Source organism: Mercenaria mercenaria, chromosome 5 (assembly GCF_021730395.1).
Source record: "Mercenaria mercenaria strain notata chromosome 5, MADL_Memer_1, whole genome shotgun sequence".
NCBI classification, from domain to species: domain Eukaryota; kingdom Metazoa; phylum Mollusca; class Bivalvia; order Venerida; family Veneridae; genus Mercenaria; species Mercenaria mercenaria.
This window is the reverse complement of record NC_069365.1, coordinates 94,249,146-94,257,639: the sequence shown is the minus strand read 5'-3', so window position 1 is coordinate 94,257,639 and position 8,494 is coordinate 94,249,146. Positions and strand designations below refer to the sequence as shown.

The window sequence follows — 8,494 nt, the reverse complement described above, 5'->3', positions numbered from 1 at the left end:
GGTCTCTACCCATGACCGTCGCTCCGTCCATCCGTCCACCAAACCCACCCATTCATCCATCCATCCATAGATTTGCACCTATCACCTTGTTCATCTTTTAACATTCTGTCTCAGACTAGCGCCTTGCAGTCAGTCATACTAGTCCACTGTAGATGTAGATAAAATAAAATGCCTGATTTAGTGGTGTTCAACCTAACGTATAGCTGGTAAATTTGGTTGTTTCTGACCTAAAGCGAACAAACATACCGAGCGCAAGCGGGCTAAATGGTGTTTTTCCTTTAACTTCTTTGCTAACAAGGTTATTTGCATTCTATTTATTACTTACCAACGAAGAAGAAAAGCCTGATTTGTAATGCATTGCGTGAACAGCAAGATATTATCAAATTAGTAGCCGGATAGGAAGATTAATTTGGCTAAGGCAGTGGCTACGATTACGGTACCGTAATCCTAGCCTCCAGTTCTAGGATTACGGAAGTTCCGTATTCCTAGACAACCCTGTGAGGATAGGCTAGGATTACGGAAGTATTTAAGAGGCATCAAATATATGTTAGAACATGCATAAATGATGTTGTAAACTTATCCTGACGTCATGTGTTCTCGACTTACTTATGTTCTCGAGCTAGTCCAATCATGACGTATCTAAACCGCGTGCGTTACGTTTTACGCGTAAGTAAGCACCTCAAAATAGTAAACACAAGCGTTTCTGTCATCAAAATAAAAAAGTTGTCCAAAATGTTCAGAATAAAGGTAAGTAGCATTCATAATACACTAAAACACAGATTTCCATAACAAAATCTTAATGCAACTTACTTCCATTCACTAAAATTGCCTTATGCCTGTTTCTCGTCGATTCGAGCTTTCTCATCGATTCGAGCCCTTGTATTTTGGTAAAAATCATGCTCAAGTAGTATGTTCTTCCATCAGAAACTTGTGTCATTTACATTTTAAAATGCCTTGGGAAATATTAGTCATGAAACCACTGGGAAATTGAGCAAATACCTCTTTTAATATTTTACATCAAAAATTGCTTATTTCAAAAGGAAAATACACAGTGGGCAATATTGTGACCCAAAATTCCAAATTAAAAGCATCCCGAGCATATTTTGACTGTTGTAACAAGTGAAAAAAAAGTCAATCTTTATAGAAATTTGCTTTATGGAAATAGACTGTGCAAACATTAACACTTATTGACCTACCAAACAAAGGGCTCGAATCGATGAGAAAGGTTTAAAATGATGTGGAGTTTGACCTCCTTCAGTCTTTTGCAAAAAAGTTCATATAAAAGATGAGTAACATTGTAATTCTTATTGTCCATTGTTAAATGCAAATATTTTTGTACCTAAAAACAAAAAATATTTAATTGAACAGGTTTACAAAAATATGCACAACCCTAAAAGATTTAAGAGGCTCGAATCAAGGAGAAAACAGCATAAAATGTTTATTTTTGTCCCAAAGTTGTTGACCTTCTGAAATTTTCTAGACCGGAAGTTCCTACGAAAAATTTGCATATCGGATCGAAATACTTATTTCACTTTATCAAAATAGCGATTTTTCATGCCTGCCTTAGGCATATTATTTCGTGGAATTCAGGTCTTTACACCTACGGGACAATACACCCTAGGACTTTACACCTCTCAAACCTGAGACATTACTGCTCCCAAAAGGGAGGTGTAAAGTCCAAGCTTTTATAAACAGGCTGGTAACATTGCCCGATCAGGATTATGACACAAAAAGTAATATTTCTTGAAAAATAATGAAGATACAGTATTTCTTTCAAACTTGGTCTATTTATTAAGCATAACAAATGATACAAATTAGAATAAAAATAACTTGATTGCAGGCCCTTCCCCAGGAATTTTTTAAGGCGCTGGGGTAAAGTTTGCGTGGTGGGAGGGGTGGGTGCGGGAGGGGTTTCCCCTCCCGTGTTCGATTTTTTTTTTTTTAAAATTGAACCCAAATGGAGCTTTTTCAAGTATACCATATGCAAAAAAACACAACATGTATTTCATTACTTCTACAAGTTACTATCTCCAAAACTAATGCAGATATGGAATTGAAACTTAACATGTTTCTTCGGGGTTATTAAACTAGTTGATAGCATCAAGTCCCATAACTCTGATATGCATTTTGGTCAAATTATGTCCCGTTTCGAACTTAAAACTCTCGATATTTAACATTTTGGGTAATAATTTCCTGCTTCTGTGACAATATTTCGAATAGTCGAGCTTGGCTGTCTTACGGACAGCTCTTGTTTATAAGCAGATTGATTAACTCCATGGAGTTCGTTGTTCCTTAGATGATTTTCATTTCGAACATCTACCACTTTTTCTAAGATTTTAGACAGAAACGGCAAGTTTGACACAGGTCTATAGCTTTTTAGGACATTAGAATCTAGGCTTGGCTTTTTTAGAAGAGGTCTTATTAATTAGAATACTGTAATAATAAATAAATCTGAAAAAAAGTTAACCTTATCTGAACTTGACAAAATTTTGAACCCGAATTCATTCTTAAACATGTTAAAACATAAAATCTATTGGGGAAATGTCAATGATTAAGTTAAATATTTTCAGTTGAGAGTCTACAAAAAATACACAATTAACTTTTATTTCTTTAAATATTTCATTGTATTTAATTTACCATCAACAGTGGATTAATATTGCAAGCCTTATCAGTTACTCAGTATAAGTGTGACAAACACTTTCTATTTAATCAAATCAATTAAACTTGAATAATCAGTAATTATCATTACCTACACAATAGATATCTGTAGTATAAATATGGGAGGTGTAAAGTCCTAGGGTGCAAAGACCTGGAGGAGTAAAGTCCAAGGGTGTATTGTCCCAGAGGTGTAATGTCTTGATACCATTTCGTGTTATCTGTCTGCCGTTTTGGGTTTTGAGTGTCAAAGTTAGATTTAAAAGAAATATTATATACTTTGAATTTTATGATTATAACCATATTGTATGTTAATGTTATGAAAGACCATTTATGTTGACTTGATGAAAAAATTACAGGTATATATGAAACTTAGATAATTCTATAATATTTCCCTGCGCCGCCATTATACTAACCCAAAACGACCGATCGATAGCACGAAATAATAGTGAAATTAAGTGAAGTAAGTAAGTTTACAATGTCATTTATGCATGCCCTAACATGTATTTGATACCTCTTAAATACTTCCGTAATCCTAGCCTATTCTCATAGGGTTGTCTAGGAATATGGAACTTCCGTAATATAGAACCGGAGGCTAGGATTACGGTACCGTAATCGTAGCCACTGCCTTTGGCTAAACACATATAATTTGTTTTGATTAACGTTGCACAGACACAATTACAGGTCATATGGTGACTTTTCAGCTTTAATGGTGGAGAAAGACCCCAGGGCCCCTCCAGTGGGTAGACTTTAAGGAGAAATGGGAAGACTTAGTCAAAATAATTTGATGTTTAGATTGTTTCATATCTGTGACGGGCAATCTAAACGTCAAAACTTTGAAGGACCAAAATAATGGAGGATAAATCACAGTAAATAGTCATGTAAAATTATTGGTTTTATCGTTGGAAGTGTCTAGGGGTACGGATCCGTACCTCTAGAATCTGATTCTAGAGGTACAGATCCGTACCTCTAGACAAGCCTGTTAGGGGTTTTCTAAGGGTACGGAAGTCCTTTTTCTAGAGATTTAGGGTTATTTATATCTTAAATTTTTTTGAAAATGAAATAACAAAAAAGTCTTATACACTCTTCACTTAAAACTTGGTTCTAATTGGTTTACAGATACCAGCGTTCGACCGATTGTTTACCTTCTCTTTCAAAACCTAAATAACCGAGGAAATCTAAATGAATACACTGTTCCGTGCCGATCCGCCAGTTTGTTGTCAAATAAACTATTGATAACAGCTAGATTAATGAATGGATCTATCCCTTAAATGAATTCTATTTGAAATTCAGCACAAAAAAAAAAATTAGGCATAATTATATGAACCAATTTATTTTGTTATTTAAAAAGGTTAGGTATAGTGATAATTGGCACAGAACTGATTGTTTAAGGTTAACATGGTGTAATAGCCATATTTCATATCTTGTAACTGGATAGTAATTTTTAAATGAAATTTGGTCACTTTAAAGACATTCAAAATAAAAAACGTTTCACCGAGAGATTTTTTGAATTTAATCATTTTTTAGGGAGATAATCGGTATTGAAGTTAACATTGATGCCTATGGGAAATATATAATTTCTTTGATTATGAGAAATTGAGCTTGTGTTTCGAGAAAATTTTGCAGTAGAAAGTTGCATTATATAATTCTGATACAAATATCAAAAAGAAATCAGAAATTCCCTGTAGGGAAAAGAAGAAAATTATTTTTTTTCTAGTTTTCAGGGGAGATAACTCATGAAAAACCAAAATTATCAGGGGAGGTAATCTAAAGGAAATTTTTGAGAACTTCTGTCACTATATAACTTGTCAATATGCACCTTATTTCTATCGTTTGACATTTTCAAAGCTTACATTATCAAGTTGTATGTAAGCTTTTGGTGAAACTGAGGCCTATCATCTTTAATAATCAATTAAGCGATATTAAGTAAAAGAAACTGTTTGTGAAAACGTCCCATGTATCTCGTAACGGCTACCAAATGTGTGAAAAACATAAATACACTAAGGGTTAATTATCAATTAAAAATACTTTTCTCCCAACATATTTTTAAACATTATTTTGTTTAATCTTTATATCTTTTTTTCTGCCAGTTCGAATCCTCGTCATTTATTTGGTGTTCCTAGGTTATTTACGTTCTGAAAGAAAATGTAACAAATCAGATGAACGTTGTTATCTGTAAACCATTTAGATCCAAGTTTAAGGTGAATTCTGGTGAAATGTTATTTGTTATTTCATTTTCAACAAAATTTGAAATGTAAATGACCCTTAATCTCTAGAAAAACGGTGGTCCGTACCCCTAGAAAACCCCTAACAGGCTTGTCTAGAGGTACGGATACGTACCTCTAGAATCAGATTCTTGAGGTACGGATCCGTACCCCTAGACACTTCCTTTATCTTTTGCGCATATTGGTGTGTAGACACAGTAAACGTTACTCATGTACATTACATACATAGGTTTAAATCACCAGAAAATGCGTCATTTTGGATATTATTTGATAATTTTTACATAAATCAATGAGGAATTGAATCCCCTTTCTATACATGTAAGTTTTATTTGAATTTATTGCCAATTATTAAAATAATCGGCATTTAAACCTATAGCACGTAAAGCGTCGGTAGCGATGAAAATTTCGTAGGAAATTGCTTTAACTATTTTGGTGTTTCGAGTGTTTGACGCGAGTTGGAATATTGCCCATATGAAAAAATTATCTCAGTATTTCCTAGGATCACGTCAAATTAGTTGAACTATGGGAAGACTTTTCATCATTTTTTTCTTTATTTCTACCTAACATTTAGTCCAAATAATAGGACGTTTCAGGACAGCGTGATACCTTTTGACTGTCGCTGTCCCATCACGTCCAAACTTATTCTGCATATTTCTGTTAGGAAATCTCCAATAGAAATCTCTTGGGAACATTTTCTGGTACATGTACAAAGTATTTGCAGTGATTACATGCATCTCTAATAATGAATTAATGTTGACATTAAAGCATAAACTTACCTTTCTGACATTTTATGAATGTTTATTTTGTGTTTTGTTTCTGCAATTTAGTGTTATCGGCAATCTGATGTGTACTGAAACCGATGTCAGGGTAGATATCTCCTGGTAATCAATTTTATATAGAAAAGTGTAATAAATTGGGCCGGGGCTATACGCACGGCAGTCATGCAGAAAGTTGTCCTCATCCGCACAAATGTACTGTCGATTATTTTCATTTTTTACACGAGGATCGTGTCTGGAATGTCGATTATTTTTAGCTCACCTGAGCACAAAGTGCTCACGGTGAGCTTTTATGATCGCTCTGTGTCCATCGTCGTTCGTCATCAACAATTTGACTGTTAACACTCTAGAGGTCACAATTTTGGACCTATCTTAATGAAACTTGGTCAGAAAGTTACCCTCAATAAAATCTTGGACGAGTTTGATATTGGGTCTGTCATCTGTGGTCAAAAACTAGGTCACCAGGTCAAATCAAAAGGAAAAGCTTGTTAACACTCTAGAGGGCACAATTTTGGCCCAATCTTAATGAAACTTAGTCAGATTGTTACCCTCAATAAAATCTAGGACGAGTTTGATATTGGGTCATCTGTCACCAGGTCAAATCAAAGGAAAAGCTTGTTAACACTCTTGAGGTCACAATTTTGGCCCAATTTTAATGAAACTTGGTCAGAATGTTACCATCAATAATATCTTGGATGAGTACGATAGTGGGTTATCTGGGGTCACAAACTAGTTCACCCGGTGAAGTCAATGGGAAAGCTTGTTAACACTCTAGAGGTCACAATTTGTCCCAATTTTAATGAAACCTGGTCAGAATGTTACCTTCAATAAAATCTTGGATGAGTTCAGTACTGGGTCATCTGAGGTCAAAAACTAGGCCACCAGGTCAAATCAAAGGAAAAGCTTGTTAACACTCTAGAGGTCACATTTATGGCAATATCTCTATGAAACCTGGTCAGAATGTTACTCTTGATGATCTTTAGGCAAAGATCAAATCTGGGTCAAGTGGGGACAAAAACTAGGTCACCAAGTCAAAGAATCGAAGAAAAAATCTTAATAATTATAACCCTCTATAGGCCACATTTATGACTGTATCTTCATGAATCTTGATCAGAAAGTTAACCTTGATGATCTTTAGGTCAAGTTTGAATCTGGGTCATGTGGGGGTGTAAAACTAGGTCACCAGGTCAAATCAAAGGAAAAGTTAGTTAACACTCTAGAGGCCACATTTATGACCGTACCTTTATAAAACTTGGTCAGAATGTTAATCTTAATGATTTGATCTTTAGGTCAATAGGTCAGGTGAGTGATACAGGGCCTTCAGGGCCTTCTTGTTTTTTTTGTTGTTTTTTTTTTCATTTGCAATTGATCCATTAATTTAATCAATGTGGAACTGAATTCCCTTGTCCTCCACTATTTTGGTCTTTCGAGTGTTTGACATACATGTGTGGAGATGTTGCCCATATGAAAAAAATTCAAAATTATCTCAAAATTTCATAGGATCACATCAAATTAGTTTGACTACTGGTAAATATTGATAAGTTTTGCAAACAAAATATGATAAATTAAATCAGTATATAAGAAGTGTCTATCGGCATGACTGTCGTGCAGATTATTTTCTTATTCGCGCGACGGTCATGCCGAATAGCATTCATATCCGCATGAGGGGTGTTTTGATAGCGTTTCTATTTTTTGGTGTAAGGTATTATCTTAGTTTAAAAGAAATAGCTATTAAAGTATCATGTTCATTGTTTAACTCATTCTTTACGCACGACGCATTTATCCGTCGGTCGATTTTTATCTGTATACCGCGTGCCGCTTCTTGGCGGTGTTGTTACCTACATCTGGAAACCGCACGCCGCATACATGCGTCTTTACAGTAATAGCTCTGAATTCCGCGTGACGCTTTCAGTCGTCGCATTTCATTGGTCTTAAATGAAATCTTAATGTTCTTTCAAATAAATTGGACCAATCAAATTTTTTGTTTGGTAACATTTTTAAAACATAAATAAAACCGGATGTTGTGAAAAAATAAATGCTTTCGTTGAAGAAAGCTGTAAAAGCGAGCGTCGTTCGAGTTATAATTTGTGATTTCTCGAAAGCCTGAATATTACGGATGATTCTTTATATGATTGGAACAAAAAAAAAAGATAAGTAAATAAATAAATGAATAAATAAATCTCATTTTCAGCGCTGTAGTTTTTGTCTAAAATAATTAAAATATTCATCTATTTTCATTTAATTACATCTTCATATTAGATACATACACTATTTTTATGAGAAATAACTTTATTTTGATGCGTTTTAATTGTCTGGATGCGTATAACAGTAAAATCAGTGTTAGAAAATGACAATCGTATTTATTTAGAAATATTTTAAGAATTGTTCTTATTTGTTGTTTAAATCCGTGCATGATAAAATTTAGCATTTTAATGTTGTTAAGGGGACGCATATTGCTACATTCACAGTTCATACAGCAATGCGGAAGGGGTGCATATTCAAGAAATCCATGGTGGGAAAATAAAAAACATATTCCTAAACTGATATAATACTGATGGACACCTGTAATATTCAGTATTTTGTGGATAAGGATGTGGTACTGTGAATGTAATAGGAAAACAGAGGTGTTTGTGAAAGTACATTCAATACAAAATATTAAGCTTTTGTATAAGGAAAAAACAGGTTTTTTACAATAACAGTGTTCCAAATAATGTTGAAGGGATGAGATTTTCTTTCTAACACACCAGGTTTGCTTAAACATGTAAAAATTTAACGCCACGTCAGTTCATCTCGGGATGGACGCCATATTTCTCATTGATAAAAAATGTAAACAAAAAA

At 34.2% G+C, this 8,494-nt stretch overlaps 1 protein-coding gene across 2 annotated transcripts in view; it reads left to right on the top strand.

Annotated features, from left to right (window-relative positions):
• The first annotated feature begins 213 nt into the window (after positions 1–213).
• Positions 214–8,494, top strand: part of LOC123557984 (uncharacterized) — a 31,153-nt gene continuing 22,872 nt past the window's right edge. Inside the window, exon 1 of one of the 2 annotated variants that reach the window (XM_045349829.2) lies at positions 214–298. The gene's annotated coding sequence lies outside the window, so the exon portion shown is untranslated. The remainder of the gene's footprint in view (positions 299–8,494) is intronic. The other variant, XM_045349830.2, reaches the window with a different exon arrangement.